Genomic DNA, 23,154 nt, shown 5'->3' with positions numbered 1-23,154 from the left:
ACCTAGGAGTGGAATTGCTGGATCTGTGGAAAGTGTATGTTTAACTTACAAGAAATTGTCACTTTGTTTTTTAGAGCAACCATATAATTTTGTATTCTCATAATCAGTGTTTGAGAATTTCAGTTGCTCTATGTCCACACAAACACTTGACTTTCCCACTCTTTTACAATTACATTTTAACCATTCTTTTTTTTTTTTTTGTGCAAAAGGTGGTTTTATTAAAGCATGGGGACAGAACCCGTGGGCAGAAAGAGCTGTCCATTTTAACCATTCTGATGTGTTTGTAGTGGCATTACATTATAATTTCATTTGCATTTGCTTTATGACTGAAGATGTTGACAATATTTTCATGGGCTTGTTGCATTTATACACTTATTTTCGGATGCTTTGTCTTTTTAAATGTTTTGCCAATAGAAAAAATAACCTTTTTATTTTAGAACAGTTTTTGATTTACAGAAAAATTGCAAAGATTGTACACAGAGAGTTCCCATATGCCCTGTACCCAGTTTCCCCTATTATTAATATCTTATATTAGAATGGTAAATTTATTATAATTAATGAAATACTGATACATTGTTATTAACAAGAGTCCATATTTTATTCAGATTGCCTTAGGTTTTACCTTTTTCTATTTCAGAATTTCATCTAGGATATCAGATTATATTTAGTCATTGTATCTCTTTAAAAGCTCCTCTTGGTTATGACAGTTTCTCAGACTTTTCTTGTTTTTGATGACCTTGACAATTTTGAGGAGTACTTGTCAGGTATTTTGTAAAATTCCCCTCAACTGGGATTTGTCTGATGTCTTTCTTTTGTTTAGATTGGGATTATGGGTTTGGCAGAGGAAAACCACAGAGCTGAAGTGCCATTTTCATCATATCACATCAAGAGTACATACTATCAACATGGTTTACCACTGTTGATGTTGACCTTAAGAATGTGGCTGATGTAATGTTTGTCAGGTTTCTTACATTTCATTTTTTTTCAAAATATATTTTGTATTTTTGATGTTTATGCACATTTCCAAAATACTGTGTTTCTAGAAAATAATAGCTGACTGTAATACTCCCAACTTCATTATTTCCTTTCCCAAAGTGGCCTTCAGTAGGAATATAAAAGAGTTTAACTAAGTTAGTTTTTGATGCTCTCCAACTTCCTTTTCTTTTAACAGGTCATTATGAATGTCAATTCTGTACCAACTGTTGTGTGCCATAACAGTGACCACAGTCTGTGCTCTCAAAAAACTCATTGTCCAGGGAGTGACCAGAGAAATAAAGAGAAAATTGCAGTGCAATGGGATGTATGCTATAATAGAGGAAATTTCAGGATGCTCTGGAGGGATGCCACATCTTATGGTGTGTCAGAGGAGGCTTCCTGGAGAAAATTGCTTCTAGGCAGAGACCTGAATGAAAAGGAATTAGCCAGATAAAGCTGGAGAGAGGATAAAGAAGAGTTCCAGGCCAAGAAAGTGGCTTCTTGCCCAAAGACCAGTAAGTGAGAAATCATTGTGTGAATTGGATATTCAGGTAGTTTATGAGGATTCAAGCCCAAGGAAAGCTGATCAGTGAGAATATTGGCTGGAGAGGTGAGGAGAGTCCAGAGCACAAAAACATTACAAGTCACATTAAAGAGTTTAGACCAGTAGTTATCTATAGGGTGTGGGATGGGGGAGGTCAGTGCTGTCTCCACTATCCCAAAATTTGTAGAGATTTTTGCTTCTAATGTAATCACAGCCCAGCATTGTTAAAAATTGAACTAATGCTGTTTATGTTAATTATTTGTATTTCTCCTTTATATTAGAGTGCTATATTAAAATTATGTTTAAATTGTGTACATATATCATTTACTTTCTCTAGGAATTAACTTTCAGAATAATGGGGGGATGATCAAAATTATTTGTTATATAATATTTTGCCTAACAAAGTTGAAAACTACTGGTGTAGACATGCCAAAGGCAATGAAGAGTCCCTGTAAGCATTTAAGCGGGGAATGATATGAGCAGATCTGTGTTTTGGGAAGATCCTTCTGGCTGTAATGTGGAGAACAGATTAGAAGGAGCTGTCTTGGAAGTCTGAAGACTAGTTTGATGACTATTGTAGTAATCCAGATGAGAAATGATGGTGGCCTTCATGAAGTAAGGTACCAGTCATGGAGATACAAAGAATATAATGATTTTCCCCAGCGGATTCTTTAAAGAGTTAGCTTTTCTTCTCCCAGTATATTTGCTTTTCCAGACCAAAAGAATATTGGAAATTTCAGGCATCCTGAAAATTCATGGAGAAATATTTTTTTTAAGGATTTTATTTATTCATTTGTCAGAAAGAGCCCAAGCAAGGTGAGCGACAGGCAGAGGGAGAAGCAGGCTCCCTGCTGAGCAGGGGGCCTGATGTGGTGCCTGATCCCAGGACCCTGGAATCATGACCTGAGCTGAAGGAAGATGCTTAACTGACTGAGCCACCCAGGTTCCCCTCATGGGGAAATACTTTACAGCAGAGACATTCCCCATATTTCTCAAGTTATATCAATAGTGTAATGTTTAAGAGCCCAGACCTTGGACAAACTGCTTAATTTCTCTAGGCCTCAATTTCTTCATCAGCAAAATATAGGTATTCATTTTACCTACCGTGTTGTAATTCGATGAGTGTAGATATTCTCTTCACCTACTTGTTAGACCAACCTTAACTCTAGCCAAAAAGAATTTCAAGAACAAATTGCACAGTTATCTTTCTTGTACTGTATTGGATTTATACTCATCCACATGGTCACAATTTGCTCCATTTGGGACAAATTTCAGACAATTCTAGGATTGGAATGCTTGGCCATGATCAGTGGCCACAGAAGAGAGTGAAACTTATCTATGGGCACCAGGCTTTAACCCAGTGGCAAATGTCTTTGTAATTTGTTATTGTCCTTTGAGGCTATGGAGAAGTGCCTTTCTAGAACTTGTGAATGAGGAAATAAGAATGTCCTCTGAAAATAAACTGTAGGATCATAGGAAAAAAATGTATAGTTACCTGAAAGAGATAGACTGACTTGGGCCAGCAAAATACCAATAATCAGACTGATGACATATTAACACATCTAAAGACATCAGTCAAGAAAGTATTGATTAGCCATTAACTCTTAGGTAAAGAAACATATAGGCAAAACTGGCCATCCTCAACCAAGCTCAGAGTAAAAGAAAATAACTCTTAGCTTGAATGTGTCTGGTTTTAATGAAGATGTATGCAGGGGTGACAGCTAATGGATTATTGAGGATTTTGATTCTTCTTGTAATCTCAACTGAGATTGATGCTGTGACAGTTATTATAAGTAGTTCTCATTATTTCTTCTCTCCTTTTCTCCTGGGAATAGGACCTTTTATTTTTCATTGGGCACTAGCTCACCCAGAATAAAGACTATATTTCCCAGCATCTTTTGAAATGAGTTGTGGCTATATGACCAAGTGTTTGTTTAGGAGATGCAAGCTGCATCATGTGTACAAGTCTCAAAAAGTTTTTTTTTTTTTTTAAATAAGGAAAGGGCATGCTTTCCTCTGCTTTCTCTTTCTTCCTTTTGGTTAGAATGTGTATGTGATGGCTGGAGATTGAGCAGCTATCTTGAACCATGGTGTTGAAACCATATCTTGAGGGTGGCAGAGCAACAAGATAGAGGGAGCCTGGGTAATGGTGGATTTGCTATATAAGTCTTGATTTGTTGAATCTGGACTTATTTTAATGAGAGATCATAACTTGTTCAAGCATACCTTGTTCAAGCTACAGATATTTGGGGAATTCTACCACTTATAGCTGAATCTAATTTTAACTAATACAGATGCCTCAGAGTGAGTATTAATTTCCTTTTGGTACTATAATGAATTATCACAATGTAATGGCTTAGAATATTGCAAATTTATTCTATCACAGTTCTGGAGGTCAAGAGTCCACATTGAGTCGTACTGAGTTAGAATAAAGGTGTCAGCAATGTTGTATTTCTCCTAGAGGCTTTGGAGGCTTTCCTTGCCCTTTTTAGCTTTTTAGCTTCTAAGTTTGTGAGGCTGAGCCTTTAAAATAAAAAGAAAGGACTTAGTCAAAGGTATGTGAAGTAATGTTGTTTCTATGTAGTATTTTTTAACATAGAGAAAAAGTCTCTTGGAAGATATTTTAATAGATATTAGGGTTGTTTTATTCTTAAAATAAGTACTGATAATATTCTGACATTGTGACAATAAGTAAAGCCTACTTTTAGTTAACTAATGAAATAAATGAATAAAATGTATGGTAAAATTGAAATCAGAATTTTTTTTAAGATTTTATTTGCCCCTAAATCAGAATGCTTTTTAAACAAATGAATTCTAATGTAACACTTTTAAGCAAAATGGTTATCGTGATCATTATCAGCAGATAAGATGTTAGAAATATTAATTATTATAAGAAACATGAAGATTCTTTCAAGAATATTAAGGTGACTTAGAGTTAGCAGATTCTGGGACGCCTGGGTGGCTCAGTTGGTTAAGCAACTGCCTTCAGCTCAGGTCATGATCCTGGAGTCCCAGGATAGAGTCCCGCATCAGGTTCCCTGCTCAGCAGGGAGTCTGCTTCTCCCTCTGACCTCTCCCCTCTCATGCTCTCTCTCTCAAATAAGTAAATAAAATCTTACAAAAAAATAGAGTTAGCAGATTCTTTTCATCAAGTGCATTAAACAGATTGGGGTAAACATTTCCCCAGGGCGTAACAATCTCCAAAATTTTCTCTACAACTTAATATTCAGTGTTACCAATGCCTTCCCTTACATAATAAAGAAATTAAAGCATAAAGTAGGAAAAACAAGCTGGATTTATTGAGACAACTCTGGATCATCACTTCCTGGAAGGTGGGAGGTCAGATTTATTCTTAACTTCTGAGCCTCCTTCTTCAACCATTTACTCTGTGTTCTCAGCCTAAAATGCCCTTCTTATTGGCCTACTAAACACCTGTTCATCCTCCAAGATTTACATTAAATATCACTTTCTCTGTGAAGGCTTCCTGGGCCCTAAGGGGAAATTGACCCTTTCCATCTTCTGTGCACCCACTGCACACTCTGTACTTCTTTTTTTTTTAAGATTTATTTATTTATTTTAGAGAGAGAGAGAGAGCAGGAGGGAGGGCAGAGGGAGAGGGAGAGAATCCTCAAGCCGACTCCCGGCTGAGGATGGAGCCAATGCGGGGCTCCACGCGGGGCTCAATCTTACGACCCTGAGATCATGACCTGAGACAAAATCAAGAGTTGGATGCTTAACTGAGTGAACCAACCAGGTGCCCTGCATACCCTGGACTTTTTACCTATGTCCACTCTATTATATGCAAGCTTTTTGAGGGCAGGGATATATGTATATGTAAACTTAGTTTACTTAATATAGCACTTACTGTAGTACTATACCAGGCACTATTCTAAACATTGCATAAATATTGTCATTTAATTCCCATAACAGTCCTATGAGATATGAGGACTTCATGAAATATTACCCCATTTTATAAATGAGGAACCCAAAGTACAGTGTTATATAATTTAGCTTTACTCATCTCTCTTTCACTAGCTCCCAAAGCTGATGTTTTGCATAGGGTAGGCATTCATTCATTCAGTAAATATTTATCCAATACCCCATATATCTCAGGTATTCTTTTAGGTGCTAGGATACAGCAATCAATGAAGTTGACATAAACCCTCCCCTCGTGGAATTCATATTCCGGTGGTAGATATAGGCAAAAAAAAGGGGGGGGAGGGAAATTAAATCTATGTTCTGGTAGATGGCAATAAATTTTACAGAAATAAAGCAGGGAAGGTAAAAGGGAGGTACTTAGGAGTTGTAATTTTATTTTATTTTATTTTTAGCTTGTAAACAATGGAAATTTATTTCTCACAGTTCTGAAGGCTGGAAGTCTAAGATCAGAAACCAGCAGATTCAGTGGGGTGGCTGATGAAGACCCATTTCCTGGTTCATACCTGGGCCCTTCTGTGTCCTTAGATGGTGGAAGGGTTGGGAGTTGTGATTTTATTTCTTTTTTTAAGATTTTTTTTTAAGTAATCTCTACACTCAACATGGGGCTTGAACTCACAACCCTAAGATCAAGAGTCCCATGCTCTTCCAACTGAGCCAGCCAGGTACCCCGGGAGGTGTGATTTTAGATGATACATTACTCATGGTTCTCCAGAGAGACAGAAACAATAGACTTTATTCTTCTTCTATATATAAAGTAGATTATTATAAGGAATTGGCTCACATGATTATGGAGGCAGAGAAGTTCCAAGATATGTAGTCAGCAAGCTAGAGAACCAGCAGAGCCAGTAGTGTGGTTCCAGTCTGAGTCTGAAGACTTGAGAAGCAGGAGTGCTAATGATGTAAGTTCCAGTCCAAGGACAGAAAATTAATTTCACAATCAGGCAGGCAAAGTTCCCTCTTACACCAGCCTTTTTGTTCTATTCAGATCTTGAATTAATAGGATGACACCCCTCCATATTTTGGGAGGGCAATCTGCTTTACTCAGTCTACTGATTCAGAGGTTCATCTCATCCAGAAACATCCTCACAGATACATCCATACATCAAATGTCAGAATAACATTTGACCAAACACCTGGGTACCCATGGTCTAGTCAAGCTGATATATAAATGAACAATTATGAATGGGTAAACAGGGAAGGGCTCACTGAGAAGGTAACATCTGAGGGAGGGAGGTGAGTGAGTCATGTCTGAAGGAAGAACATCCCAGAAACAGTGAATACAAAGGTCAGGGGGTGTCTGGGAAGGTTAAGGAACAGCAAAAGGTGGGGAGAGTGCTGCAAGAATGGGATCGGCAAGGACAAAAAAGCAAGGGATGAATTTCGAAAAGGAATGGGCAGGGAACAGAGCATGTAGGGCTTTAAAGGAATTTTAGGAATTGAGCTTTTGCTAAAAACATCATTGGAGAGTTTTTGAGCAGAGGAGTGACCCTCTTTGATTTGTGTTTTATCAATATCACTGGCTTTTGCTTTGAGAGGAGTCTGAAAAGTGTCAAAAATAGAAGCTGGGAGATTAGTTGGGAAACTCTGGCACTAATTTAGGTGAGTGGTAGCAGTGGTAGTAGTGAAAATAGTAAGAAGTCACATTCTGGACACAGGTTGAAGGTTAAGCTGACAGATCAGATCTGGAGTGTGAGAGAAAGCGAGGCATCAAGGATGACCTCAAGGTTTTGGCCTGAGAACTGGGGAAGGGTAGAAGAGAAATAGAGTTTGGTGGTGGGGCAGCAGTAAGAGAAGATCAGGAGTTCAGTTTTGGACTTGTTAAATTTGAGATGTCTATTAGTCATCCCAGTGGAGATACTGAGGCAGCTGGATATGTGAGTCTGCTGTTCAGGGGAGGAATGCAGGCTGAACACAGCATATAATAAATGGTATTTAAAGCCATGAGACTGGATGAGATCAAGTAAGTGAGTGAAGATAGAAAAGAGAAGAGGTGCAAGGACTGAATCTTGGAATACTGTAAGTTTTGGAAATCAGAAAGATGAAGAGAATCTAACAAAGAAGAATGAGGGGGAGCAGCCAGATAGGTAAGAGGGAGACCAGGTAAGTCTGCATTCAAAGGCCAAGTGGAAAGTGGTTCAAGGAGGAGAGATCATATTCTGCTATCAAGTAACATGAAGGCTAAGACTTGGCCATTGGATATAGCCACAGGGAGGTCAAGGTGACCTTGATAAGAGCAACTTAGTTGAAGTAGATTGGATAAATATCTTTTTGGATTAGGCTTAAGAGAGAACTGAGGGGGCACCTGGGTGGCTCAGTCGATTAAGGGTTTGATCCTTGGTTTTGGCTCCAGTCAGCATATCAGGGTCATGGGACTGAGCCCTGCATCAGGCTCCGTGCTCAGCATGGAGTCTGGTTGGGATTCTCTTCCTCTTCCTCTCCCTCTGCCTCTTCCCCACTCACGTTCTCTTTCTCTCTCTCTCTTAAATAAGTAAAATAAACAAACAAAGTTTTTAGAAAAAAGAGAGAATGGAAAGGAAGATATTGGAGATGGAGAATATAGACATCCTGTGGAAAGAAAGAAATGGAGGTAGTAGCTGGAGGAGGAAGTGGGGTTAAGAGAGGGTTTTTCAAAGGTGGGAAAAATAATGTCCATAGATTGATGGAAATGATCCAGTAAAAAAGGCAGAATTGAGAAGATAATTACTGGAGTGATGTCCTTGAGTAGGTGAGAGTGAGTGGTACAAGTGGAGAAAGTGGACTTTTCTAGGGGCACACAGTGTTCATCTACAGCCATGGGAAGGAAGCCTAGGACATGGCCCTGATGCAGGTGGCGGGTGTTTGTGGGGGCTCTCTTCTGATTCATTCTGCTTCCTTAGTGAAACCAGGAGCAAGGCCATCGACAGAATGAAAATGGGTGGTGTGTGGGTATTTGAGGTTTGCAGAACAGAGAAGGTATAAAATATCCCCTGGGAGATTGGAGGAATCAAAGGACCAGGAAAACAGTATGATTGCTGGTAGCATTAGGGCCTACTTGCGGTTTATGATCATAATTTAATGTGGGATCTCAGCATGGTTTGGTTCTTTCCCAGCCACATTTAGCATGCGCAGTAGGCACTATGGGGAACAATGCCTTTAACGAGGGTCCTTGTTCAACCAAATGAGTATCTCAAAGTGTGGCAGAGGTCAAGGGAGCTGAGGGCACATGCAATGTAATAGAAGTGATTTTAAGCTGAGTAAGGAATCGAATGAATGCATACACGAACGAATGAACTGTTTCCCCATTTGGAGTAAGTTTTTTCTCTTCATCCATTGATTTAACACACTTGATTCTTAATGACCCACATAAGAACTGTACAATCCAGAAACCAGGCTTGGGGTTAAGCTAGTAAACACGATCTTGGGTAAGAATAATTGAAGAGGGGCAAATGTTATGTCATAGGTCGTGGTGGAGAGGGAGTTTGCTATTTAAGTTTTCCCTTAGATTGTTTAGAACTCATCTTCTATTCAAATATTAGCTTATTCTGGCAGCAAAACACTGACCTCTGGCAAATGCTGGAGAGTGATTCACAGAAATTTCCATGAACACACAACTTTTTTTTTTTTTTTTGCCAGAACTCAGCATCTTTATAAGTGCCTGATAAATATTTGGATTGGTCCTAATTAGGACTGTGTATCAGGGGCATGATGATGAGGGGGCTCTTATTCCCTTTGGGTCCCTGTTTGGCTTCAATTTTGACTTCAGCAGGCAGAAAGAGAGGGAAATATTAGTAGCTGTCTTTCGTCATAGAAAAAATGTTTACAGTGCAGTCTCCTTTAATCTAAACTCAGGGTTAGAGAGGGCCAAGCAGCCTTTCTTAGCCAACCACCATTGCCACACCCGTCATTTTTCATCTCCCTAAATCTTAAATATGGCACAAAATGAAATGTTTTTCTCCTTCATTCTACATAAATAGCATGGCCCCTCCCTGGCCAAAGCCTTGTTACTCTTTGTGGTCAGGGACCTTGGTGAATACAGAGTGTGTGTGCGCTATATTAAAACTAGTGGCCTAAAAATAGTTGTGTGCAAATAGAAGATGTGTGTTTGCTGAGTTCAGGCTTGCCAAGCCCTGGAACACTTAGTCCAGGAGTGTAGCAAGTATATCTTGTCCTGTTACCTGGAAATCCTAACCAAGGCAGAATCCAAAGGAATTCAATACACAGGCACTCCTACTCAGACCAGTGGTTCCCAACAGGGGCAGTACCACCATTTAGGAGGTGTTCTGGGAATTATGGCTGCATTTTTGGTTATCATGATGATTGAAGCCATGCTAACTGGTATTTGGTGGCTGGGAGCCAGGCTTGACAGATGTGTGGAACAGTTCCATAGAACAAAGAAATTATCCTGCCTATCTTTCACTCATCCTTCAGGGCATTGATGTGGATGAAAAACCTACTTACAGTTATTTGAACATAGACCCTAACTCTAATTTTATTTCTTCTTTTTGTTGCACATAGAGCATTATGTTAATTTAAAAAAGGTTTTCTGTGTGTTAGTAAGTTATATATGAATTTCATTTCAGGACAGTGAAGGAGATCTTTCTTTCTTTCTTTCTTTCTTTCTTTCTTTCTTTCTTTCTTTCTTTCTCTCTTTCTCTCTTTCTTTTTTTCAGATTTTATTTATTCATTTGATAGAGCACAAGCAGGGGGAGCAGCAGGTAGAGGGAGAAGGAGAAGCAGGCTCCTTGCTGAGCTGAGCAGGGAACCCCACTCGGGGCTCCGTCCCAGGACACTGGGATTGTGACCTGAGCCGAAGGCAGACGCTTAACTGACTGAGCCACCCGGGCAGCCCCGAAGGAGATGTTTCATTGTAAAAGTATTCTTTTATGACTGAGAACTACTGTTCTAGATATTTGGTTGTGCCTTATCCTTTCCAGGCAAATTCAGAAATTATCTATAATTTCATCTACCCTTAGGCCTAAGAGGTAGGGAGGCATCCATCTCAGGAGTCCACATTTAAATCCTAAAGTATGAAGAGTTTCAATTGGGGGCTGTCTGTGGTTCCACCTGCCTTACCCCATATTAGGAAGAAATTAAAGATAGGAACAGCCAAAGCTTCTTGTGGAAAAAGAAATCACAGTACAGGCAGGTATGTGAGGATGAGACAGTCTGGGGCTAGGCATCAAATTAAGTGGATATCCTTGCCAGGGGTGGACATCATGCCTTCTCTGTCTTCTAGCCTTCCAGTCCCAAACTCTCCCCACCCCAGATAAACACACACCACCCACTCCTGTTCCTGGAAATATAAAGTACATGTCCCAGTTACTCCATACACACTGCAAACAGACTTCCTTTGTTCTCAGGATGTGTGCTCAGGATGTGTGTGAAGGTTTACACTAAAACATGTCATCCACCAAGCTCCAGACATTCCACTTGAATGAAGGTGCCAAGTGAAAGGTTTAGAAAGATCTTCAAAAGATCCAGAGAGGCAAAGTGTTCATTAATCAGGACCCTACAATTATAAGGATCTGAGGCCTTTTCCCATCATTAGTTTGAAGCAGCTGCAAATAATCACAGTAGGAAGGAGCAGTGCATGACACCACAATGTTACAGGCTTAAAATGGCAAACTGATTTTTTAAAGAGAGAAACAGACTAAAAGGAAGGTCTTAGGGACCACCGAAGAGAAGGCTTGATAGTCAAAATTATGAAATTATGGGCTACTTTCTGCTATTGAGCATGATGTGAAATCTCAGGAGTAAAAGGATTGACTGAGAAATAAATGTTTGGTTCCAGACTAAACATGGTCTCTCATGAATCTATGCCAAGCCCCTTACAGTGGAGTTGTGGCTTGGACCAAATATTTGCTAAATGAGGTCAAGGTATGGAGAGGAAGGGCTGGATGGAGCGAAGTGATGAGATTAAGAGGAGGGTCAGCTTCATGGGTATGTAACCTGTGTTTACGAGGGCCCCACACTTGGTTTAATATTCTGCTGTCACCATCCTGAGATTATTAACCATTTTTGAACAAGGGCCCCCACATTTTCATTTTAGACTGGTCCTTCAAATTCTGTAGCCAATCCTTGTGAAGAGAGAGAACATCTGAGTCTGAGAGACCTGGGTTCAAATCCAAGCTCTACCACTAGCTAGATTTATGATACTGGGCAACTTTTTCAACCTCTCTCAATCTGTAAAATAGGAGCCATAATGGTACCTATCTCCCAGAAGACTAAAGGAAGGCTAAAAGAAGCAATAGGTTGTGAAGACAAAAAACCAATATAGCAGTATTCAGTAAATAGTATTAATGTTATCAATGACAAAGATCTGGATGACATTGCAAAGGCATCAAGGCACCAAGCAGTGCTGGCGTAGAATGGTTTTCTAAATTCACTTTTACTAACACATTTCTTCTCTGGGTGTGTGTATTGATGTTACCATCCCTGTGGCAAGACAGGCTAAGATAATTTTCTTAATTGCAGGCTTCACTGACACATTTTGTGCCAGAACCGAAGAAGAGTAGGTGTTATTTCAGATCTGTGAATCATCACACACACTCATGCATCACATATTTCTTATAGATTTAAAGAGTTGAACTCTAACCAAGATAATGGAGACATGATTTTAGAATGTAGAAATATGCCCATATAAAGGCAACTTGCTGTTGAAAATACTTCCTTTGCTGCGTGGGCCTGCCAAGTCATTTTATTTGCCATACAGTTATTTAATGCAATGTTCTCAACCAAAGAAGGTGCAAATCAAAAAAATCACCGGACCCATTTTGCTAGGACTACATATTAATTATCACCTTGTCATGAACAAATTGATTGTATTATATTAGAATAGGTTTTGGGCTAAGTGAGGAATGAAATGTGGAAGTAAGGCTGAATGGAAGGATTTTCTTCCATTTGACTAAATGCCCCCTATTAATTCCTTGCTTATTACTATAATTAAAAGTAGTCTTTGGCAGTGCATGTCCTTTTAAAATTATTTCTGAAGTTGAGAACAAATTTTTTAAGTGTGAAATGGATTTTTTTAAAAAGGTTTTAATGTATTAAATATGCCATGACTATGCCACTTAGTGAAAATACCTCGGCTACCATACTGTGATAAGGAACTTTCCTCCAAAGAGGTGAGTCATAGTTCTGGAAGAAAACTCTTCAATTGCTAGGAAGACAAAATTGCTCATGTAATGTGGGAAGTGACTTTTTTCTCCCAACCAAGGCTAGTTCCACGGTTGCATGTAAAGGTAAAATTGTCTCCCACCTCTTTCTATACATTTTAACTTGGGCTTTACGCCATCACTAAATATAATCTGACACATGTAGCATTAGGGATTTAGGGATGACTCTCCCTAATTTTGTATCTTACTTAAAAAAAAAACCTTTTTTTATTGTAGTAGAACCTATAACATAAAATTTGCCATCACAACCATTTTTTAAAAAAGATTTGTTTGTTTAAGTAATCTCTACACCCAACGTGGAGCTCAAACTCATGACCCCGAGATAAAGAGTCACATGCTCTACTGAGTGAGTTAGCCAAGGGCTCCCCATCATAACCATTTAAAAAAAATACTTATTTATTTATTGCGGGGATGGGGGCAGAGGGAGAGAGTCTTAAACAGACTCCACGCTGAGCGCAGAGGCTGAGGTGGGGCTCAATCTCATTACCCTGAGACCAGGACCTGAGCTGAAACCAAGAATTGGATGCTTAACCGACTAAGCCACCCATCACAACCATTTTTAAGTGTACAATTTCAGCGGCAGTAAGTACATTCACATATATTGCATTTTCTTAGAGGAACTCAGTGCCTAAATATGGAGAATCATGGCCATATCTTTATAATTAGTTTAGACACTTAACAAAAGGAAGTGACAGACTTGCCTCCGAAATTGCCAGGGAGTGCACCTTTGCTGCTTATGAGATGCACCCCACACCAGGCAAGGGTGGGTGCAACTCAGGGCTCAGCAAGAAGCAAGAGGGACCAGGACAGAGGTTTCCTGAGATTGTAGCTGTGTCAGTCTCTGTCCAAGGATAGGTTAGAAATAGTGAAGCTGTCCCTGGTCCTTTGTAAATCTTCCCAGCAAACTGTGAGATTGCCTCACCTCCTCAGATATTTGCCTTTATAAGTGGTTTCTCTGTTCCACGCAGTTGTATCCTTTCCCTCTGTTGGCTTTCTATCCACATATAAACTCACTAAGTGTCTTTCATTTTAATAAAACAGAGAAACCAAACCAACCAACCAACAAACCCTCTCTTGTCAAAATCCTCCCTTGTTAGCCCCACATTCTTCTTATTTTTTTTTATGTGCTTTCCCCCTCTTTCCAAGCTATTTTGGCCAATATGGACATGGTTAAAAAGTGTCAAATTATCTTCGAAGATGTTTGACAACAAACAACAGTCCCTGCTCCTCTGCTACTTCTTACTCCTTAAAAACAGCCACTTTCCACTCTTGTAATGATACATGCATTCATCTCCACATCTCAGAATCACACTCTTGTTCAAATTTTTTCAGCTTTGGCATTTAGGAGCTCTTTCAGATTGGCTTATGTGTCCCTTTTGTTGTCTGAGCACTTCCTTGCTTTCTGGCACTATACTTAACTTTTCTCCAAGCTCATGTTATATTTACCCTGCCTAAGCTCTAGAATCAGCCATCTCTCCAAAGAGCTCTGGTTTTTTCCTATTGGAGAATAGTTTTTCGAAACCAAGATCTGGACACAGGTGTGTTTACTGGCGGGGAGGGGAGACACTTCTTTTAGACTTTCTCAGTGGACAGAGCTAGGAAATGTATGCATGCTTTCCTATGTATATACACATATCTATAATTATCTACCTATTTACCCACCTATCTATCCATTGCATATTATCTTAAACATGAGCTCATACTGATGTCCTCAACTCTGACTTTGTATCACAGGATTTATTCTAGCCTCTCCCCTTGTTTATTTGTAACTTTTTCCTTTAGCTGTGAGGAACCTGGTTCCTGTTATCTATTTTCAAAAACAATTTTTCCAGCCCTAGAGTAGACATGAAGTACCTTCAGAATTCTTAACTTGTATTCCTGTAAGAAACCAATTTTCAGACCAGAGCACAGTGTTTACATACAATTCTTTTGATCTCTAGCTTTATAGTTTCCAATCAAGATACCATTTTCCAAAGTTATGTTAGATCAGCTCCTTCCCCTTTCAGAAGGGTTATGTCATGCATTTGTAATACATTTAGATTCATTTCTCACAGTCTGCATTCCATCCTAGAATCCTTTAATATCCTGGTTGATTTTTTTAAATTTGCATACATTAAAGTTCATTCTTTCTAATATACAGTTCTATGTGTTCTGAGAAAATGCAAAGTTATGTATATACCACTCCAGTGCTATATAGAACAATCCCATCCCTCTAAAAATTGCCTAATCTCTAATTTAACTTTTGATTGCGCTATCAAATTCCTTTAAAGAGTTGTGCAATACGGTATCCTCCACCAGGGGCTCCACTGGCTCACAATTATGAGGCAGTAGAGCTATTTCTGAATATCCATTAAAAATGGCTGGAAGGATGGGTTAGATGAGAGTTACTGGGAAGTTGATGGAAGCAGGTGCCACATGGGGACAAGATAAATTTTAGAGGACATCAGAGAGAGCAATTAACTGTGGAGGTCTGACTGTATGGAGGTCTTCAGCCAGAGAATGTGCTGGTTATCAATTTATTGCTTCTCCATTCCCTTCATGGACTGATCTGTTAAAATGGGTCTGGGCCCTTTAAATATTTTTACTTTGGCAGCTGTCTCAATATTTTGTCGGTAGAGGGCGCTAGAGAGAGAGAGAGAGAAAGAGATTGAAGGAGAACTGGGTTTATCTTCAGCTCCTGTCTTAAACAGCAGTGGTGTGGCTGGGAGCCCCAAACAGCACAGCTTTTACCCCAGCCCCAGTTGTTGCTCTGCATGGCATACTGGGGGCCCTATCAGGCTGGCTGTCTAGGGAGCTGGATGTTCAGCCTTTGTCCTATTCAGTGGCTCCAAGCTGCTCTGATCCAAGCCCTATGCAGAGGTGTGCTAGGTTCTTGCAGAGGGAAGCTTCTGCAGGTCGCACCCAGCCCCCACAGCACCCACAGAGGCAGCCCAACCCCCTCTGTGCACACCTCCCTCACCCCTCATTAGCTTTGCCTCACCTTTGTCCCATGACTGTCCTGACATGGACACTTTGCCTTCCAGGCCTCATACCTGCAGTGGCCCTCTGCTCTCTGTCTCTGTCCGTACCTATTTCCCTCTGTGCACCCAGCCTGCCCACTAGCTCTAGCTGGCCCGTGCCCAGAGGGTTGTTTCTGCTTTCCTGGCAACTCTGCACCATCTCTGGCCTAGGCAGATTCTCTGCCATCAAGTGGGCTGTGATTACACCCTCTTCAATGAGCTTTGAAGTTTGACCTCCTCCAAGTTTTTCTTTTTTTGGTTCTTTCCCTTGGTTCTTCATTATCCCTTATTAGAGCTCTTCTTCCATCTTTATAATTACTCTCCTATCATTGCTCAATACTTTATATTAAGCTTCACCTGTTTAAATTATCCTGTGGTTCCTGCTCTTGATTTGATTATGACTAATTAAAATCTGTTCTCACTGGGAGAGGGCACAGGTGTTCTTGGTCTTTTGTTAAATCTCATTTCAAGAAAGAGAAGAAAGTGATTTCCTGTGAGGAAACTCGATGGTAATACTGACCCAGGCTCTCTGGGTAGAGGATCACGTTGGTAGAGAAACGCTAAAGGTACTCCGGCCCCAGGCCCTAGGTCCTGGCTTGTAGCTCAAGGTAGAGTTCTGAGAGAGGGAGTTTCCTGTATGATGAAGGGACAGCTGCTGAGTACATGTCATAACCTGAGCTGGTAAATGTTCTAAACTTTTGTCAGACTTCTGTCTATGGTGGAAGAAGAGGAGTTATTGTGGCAACGGTATTACTTATACTGAGGAAAATATGGCTTTTTTTCATTGAGCTTGACACTTAAAAATGGCATAGTAGCCATATAGTTTCTAAGTTAGAGGCATGTTTTAACATGAAAAAAGGGGGAGATTCTTCCTTTGCTTCTTTTTGATTCCTGCCAATAATGCATTTCTAATGTTTTCTTTAAAAAGATTTTTTTTTTTTTAATTTTAAGTAGGCGCCACGTGGGGCTCAGACTCACAAACCTGAGATTAAGAGTCACATACTCTACTGACCAAGCCAGCCAGGTACCCTATCTCACTTTTTCTTTTAAAGAAAATTTCCTGGGTCTGAAAAGGAAGTTTGAAGCTCTTGTAAGGTTCTGCTGACAGACTGATCTTACATTAGATTTCTTGAGTGTCTGTTTCTCTTATTCTGCATAGTTTCTGGTTTTTACCTGGTTGTGGTTTGAACAGTTTTGTTAACATAGCAGTATTATTTGTTAGCCATGCTCTAATTAAACAGTGAAGCTGAGATCCTCCAATGTTCCTTATTTTTTTTCAAATTTTTATTTAAATTCTAGTTAGTTAACATACAGTGCAATATTGGTTTCAGGAGTAGAATTCAGTGATTTATCACTTACATACAACACCCACTGCTCATCACAACAAGTGCCCTCCTTAATGCCCATCACCCATCTAGCCCATCCCCCACCTACCTCCCTCCGTCAACCCTCAGTTTGTTCTCTCATTAAGAGTCTCTTATAGGTTGTTTCTCTCTCTCTTCCCCCCCATATGTTCATCTGTTTTGCTTCTTAAATTCGACATATTGGGGAAATCATATGGTATTTGTCTTTCTCTTACTGACTTATTTTGCTTAGCATAATATACTCTAGTTCCATCCATGTTACTGCAAATGGCAAGATTTCATTCTTTTTGATGGCTGAGTAATATTCCCTGGTATATATATATATCATATCTTCTTAATCCGTTCATCGGCTGATGGACATTTGGGCTCCTTCCATAGTTTGGCTCTTGTTGATAATGCTGCTATAAACATCAGGGTGCATGGACCTCTTCGAATCAGTATTTCTCTATCCATTGAGTAAATTCCTAGTGGTACAATTGCTGGATTGTAGGTTAGTTCTATTTTTAACTGTTTGAGGAACCTCCATACTGTTTTCCAGAGTGGCTGCACCAGTTTGCATTCCCACCAATAGCACAAAAGTATTCCCCTTTCTCTGGATCCTTGCCAACACCTGTTGTTTCTTGTGCTGTTGATTTTAGCCATTTTGACAGGTGTGAGGTGGTATCTCTTCATGGTTTTGATTTGTATTTCCCTGATGAAGAGTGATGTTGAGCATGTGTCTGTTAGTCAACTGGATGACTTTCCTGTGTCTGTTAGTCATCTGGATGTCTTTTTTTGAAAAATGTCCTTTCATGCCTTTTGTCCATTTCTTGACAGGATTTTTTGTTTTTGGGTGTTGAGTTTGATAAGTTCTTTATAGATTTTGGATAATAACCCTTTATCAGATATGCCATTTGCAAATATCTTCTCCCACTCCATAGGCTGCCTATTAGTTTTGTTGATTGTTTCCTTAGCTGTGCAGAAACTTTTTATCTTGATGAAGTCCCAATAGTTCATTTTTGCTTTTGTTTCCCTTGCCTCCAGTCATGTGTCTAGTCAGAAGCTGCTGCGGCCAAGGTCAGAGAGGTTGCTGCCTGTGTTCTCCTCTAGGATTTTGATGGTTTCCTGTCTCACAGTTAGATCTTTCATCCATTTTGAATTTAGTTTTATTTATGGTGTAAGAAAGTGGTCCAGTTTCATTCTTCTACATGTGGCTGTCCAGTTTTCCCAACACCATTTGTTGAAGAGACTCTTTTTTTTCCCCCATTGGATATTCTTTCCTGCTTTGTCAAACCTCCAATGTTCCTTAAAGATCTCCTTGATTAACAACCACATCTATAAATCTCTGATGACTGTATCAGATAGCAGTCTTGCTCATAAAACAAGGTGTATAAACAATGTGAGATGACTGCTCACAACAACATAGCTAAAGAAGGAACAAAAAACTCATCTGAATACGGGAGATTTGTTTAAAGGACTTGGCATCTTTCCCAATGTTTTTCTATATTTGTCCTCATAGTACTCAAGTGAGGGAGGAATTACTTTGGAGATAAGAAAACCAAGCTAAATGAATTGGGAAGATTTGTCCAAGAAATTGTTAGTGTTCACACTTAGACTGGAAGCTGTATTCTAATTCTCTGGCTAGTATTCTTTACTTAAATACTTACTAATTTTAGCTTTTCCTCAGTATAGGAAAGAGCTGACTATGCAATAACTAGTTTTTCTTGAATGAGAGAATTTCTTTGTTTCTAAATCATTTGTCAGGAATTGTAAAAATTAAGTATTATTTATAATAATAATGATAATAAAGCAGTAACACTTGCATAGCATTCTATTGCTTATAAAGAATTTTGATCTATATTATGCAATTTCAACACCTCAAAAATATTTGCTAGGTAGGCAGAAAAAGTACTTTTCTATTTTATAAAGGCAAAAAAAATAAAGGCTCAGCTGACTTCCCCGAGGACATACAGTTAGTGTTCTGGTAGAGGCTGAATTTGAACTTGGATCTGACTCCTATTTTCCTAGCCATTCTTTCCTCCATATATTACGTAATAGCCAAAGATATGTTCAGCACACCTGTTGTTCAACAAATTATATGCACCCAGAGGTCTAGGCTGGTGGAGAGAACAAAGCTTCTAAGTGTTCCAGGCATGAGTCTAATTCGGAAGTCAAGTAGAAAAAGAGTGGGCATAAACTAAAATTAAATACAATTCTATAACATGTCTTGTGATAAACACACAGGCTTATTATGTAGATAAAGTGCCCTCAGATATAGTACCCCCATATGTATAATGTAGATATTATTATTTCTCTCATTTGATATACATAGGAACAAGCTCAGAGAAGTTAAGTAAATAATCTAAATTCAGAACCCTCTGATTCCAAAATGTGTGCTTTTTTTGGCTTAATGTAACTGACTTCAAGAGAGATATCCATCTGGGAAGTTTCTTCAGAGAGCAGGGAAAAAGAGCTGGCCCTCTTCCACCAGCTTGACTGCAGAATAAGGCCCGTCTTTGAAAAGGATTAGTTTATTATTAGAGAGTGGAACCAGGGAAGCCACTAATCTTTGTTGATCTGATAGGCAACAGAGAGGACATCACCATTCATAGCCTTAAAACATGGGCAATGCTTCTGACTTCTTTGTCTCTGGTCAAGGATAGAAACAAAACAATACATACATTCTTTCCAAAGTTTGTCTACATCAATAGACAAATTTAGGTTAGATCTTATGCATTAGCAAGAGCCCATGGTCATTAAGTGTAGCAGAAGCATAATTGGCTATAATACTTACATTTATATTTCCTCTTTAAAAAATTGCTGAAAGTATGAAATTAGGGGCACCTGGGTGGCTCAGTCAGTTACACGCCTGCCGAAGGCTCAGGTCTTGATCCCGGAGTCCTGGGATTGAGCCCCACACCGGGCTCCCTGCTCACTGGGAGTCTGCTTCTCCCTCTGCCCCTCACCCCACTTGTGTTCTCTCTCTCTCAAATAAGTAAATAAAATCTTTTTTAAAAAATGAAAGCATGAAGTTGAATTCTAGGTGGTTAAGTTAGCATAAAATGAGACCTTGTATTCTTTGAACAGTGTCTTTCCCTGTGTTTATAATGATGCATATTTCAGTGGCACATTCTGGATTTTCTGGGACAGTTTCTGATTTCAAGGTACTTATTATTTTCCCCAAAAAAGCATTTCTGCTTATCTGGGTCTAGATTTTTGATTCAGAAAGTAGTAAATATATTGCATGTTGTTCCTGAAGGCATTTCAGTTGCCATCTTTCACCTTACTTTCACAGTTTTCTGCTGTATCATCTGTTGATTCCTGCATTAAAAATACAAGGTAACAGAGGCACCTGAGTGGCTCAGTTGGTTCGTTCAGTGGTAACTCGATTCCAGCTCAGGTCATGATCTCAGGGTGGTGTGATCGGCCCCCGTGAGTCAGGCTCCATGCTCAGCATGGGAGTCTGCTTGAGGATTCTCTCTCCCCCTGCTTGCTCTCTCTCTCTCTAAAAATAAATAAATAAATAAATAAGAATACAAGGGAGCACTGTAATTTACCAAAACCTTCCTTAAAATTAAATTAGAATTAATTAAAATTAAATGGAAATTACAGCTATTATCCAAGTAAATCAGGCAAAATAGCTTTCTAGTGAGTCCTCCCTTTCACCCAAGTATATGGGTACCTGGGGAGGATAGATGAATTTTGACTTGAACCATAAAGTACACTGTCTAGTTTTATTAATTTCATGAGATAACTATGCAACCTGCCCCTGGGGTTTTTCTGGTGATGAAATTTTTCTTACTGTTTTCACATTTTGTTTTGCAGCTATGCATCTCTTTCTCTCTTTTTTTTCCTAGCTAAAAATCCATATGAGTACCAGAGTTTACTTTTAACTAATCATAATTGTGAGTGAAGAATCACGGACAGAGAGGGACACCTGGGTGGCATGGTTGGTTGGTCTGACTCTTGATTTTTGGCTCAGATCTGATCTCAGGTCATGGGATCCAGCCCTGTGACAGGCTTCATGATCACTGCAGAGTCTGCCTGAGTTTCTCTCTCCCTCTCCCTCTGCCCCTCCCCCACTAAAATAAATAAATAAATCTTTAAAAAAATCATGACTGGAGAACGTTTTGTTTGCTCCTTGAATGCTTTCTTAAAATCAGTAATTAGCTAAAGTGAGTCTTAAACATAAATACCGAATTTTAATGAATATGTCTTCTTTACAGTTCCTCAGAGGCTTGGTCTGTGAAGTTATCCTCAGTATGCCAGAACCTATCACTTAGAAACAGTTTGAGGAGAAAATGCCCATGTATAGAAATGAATATATTTTTTTAAGATTTTATTTATTTATTTGAGAGAGAGAAAACACATGAGCCAAGGGAGGGATAGAGGGACAAGTAGACTCCCTGCTGAGTGGGGAGCTTGACTTGGGGCTCAATCCCAGGATCCTGAGATCACGACCTGAGCCAAAGGCAGATGCCCAACTGAGCCACCCAGGCACCCCCAGAAATGAATACTTTTTTTAAAAAATAAGTGAATATTGAGCCTATGTTTGATTAATTCAGTTCTGAGATAGTTGTTTACTGTTACATATTCACTGACAGACTTTGTTCTATCAGGAAGGTACATTTTATTATGCTAAAAGTGTATTTACTCTAGATAGGTTTTGAATTCATAAACTTCTTTAATATATTTAATGTACATGTATTTGCCGTTGGCAAAAATATATACAATACTCTTGTTTATAGAATACTTTGGCAATTTATAAGGTGAAATGTAGGGATTACTCCCATAAATTAGGAGTGAGAGCAGAGAAGGCCCTGAATGATGTAATGGAGTCAAGGTCTTACAGGGGACTGAGGGAGAACCAAACCAAGGCAGAGCAGAGCAAGGGAGGCTTTTCATTTGGTTATCAAATGGCAAACAGAGGTGTAGTTGTAAGTGTGGAGAATAAATGAACATTCAGAAAACAAATATTTTAAAATATTTCATGCTTTGGGATATTCTCTAATCACACATGGGAAATAGCAGAGAACATTTTTCCCATTGTGAGTAATTCTTTGGAAATTCAAATACTGGTCTTTGAGGGAGACAGGGCATATGGAGCAAGGAGCTTTTTCTAAACTCAGCAAATGTTGAATCTCTGAAGAGAATTTAAATTAAACGGAGTGTTGGCATTAATGCACTAGCTAAAACATGAATAATCTGTGGATTTATTCTCATTGGTTCCTTTCTTTAGAGAAAGTACAATATGAATTTTTTTGAAAAGATTTTATTTTAGAAGTGCCTGGGTGGCTCAGTCAGTTAAGCATCCAACTCTTGATTTCAGTGCAGGTTGTGGTCTTGGGGTCTTGAGATTGTCCCCGTGTTGGGCTCTGTGCTGGGTTTGGACCCTGCTTGGGATTCTCTATGCCCCTCCCCAACTCTCACTCACTCTCTAAAAGAAAAAAATAAAGCACGGGGTGTTATGCACAAACAATGAATCATGGAACACTACATCAAAAACTAATGATGTAATGTATGATGATTAACATAATAAAAAATTTAAAGAGAATAAATAAAAAGTAATAATATAAATATAAATTAAAAACTTAAAAGCAGGAAAAAGAGAAGAAAAAAATAAATACAAAAATAAGGATTTGATTTTTTATTTTTTTAGATTTTATTTATTTATTTATTTTTAAAGATTTTATTTATTTATTCATGAAAGAGAGAGAGAGAGAGGCAGAGGGAGAAGCAGGCTCCCAAGGAGCAGGGAGCCCGACAGGGGACTCGATCCCAGGATTCTGGGATCATGACCTGAGCTGAAGGCAGACGCTTAACCATCTGAGCCACCCAGGTGCCCTAGATTTTATTTTGAAGTAATCTCTATATCCAACATGGTTTTCAAACTCACAACCCTGAGATCAAGAGTTTCACACTCCACTGACTAAGCCAGTTAAGTGCCTGCAGTATAAATTTTTTAAAAATCAAGGTTAAGAAAAAGTATTAAATAATACTATGAAGCTTATATTAAAAAAAAAAAAAAAAAGCTGTGCCTCTCCCTCCCCACAGCTGAGGCTTTTAACTCTTTGGCAGTTTTCCAGTACTGCTGTACTGCTATTTCTTCGTTTATAAATTTTAGGCTTTACCTATTAACTCCATACACACATATACTTCCCTTCCCCTAACCCTTCCCCCTGCCCATCCTCTTAATATAA

Source organism: Zalophus californianus, chromosome 8 (genome assembly GCF_009762305.2).
Source record: "Zalophus californianus isolate mZalCal1 chromosome 8, mZalCal1.pri.v2, whole genome shotgun sequence".
NCBI classification, from domain to species: Eukaryota; Metazoa; Chordata; class Mammalia; order Carnivora; family Otariidae; genus Zalophus; species Zalophus californianus.
This window is presented reverse-complemented; position numbering follows the sequence as displayed.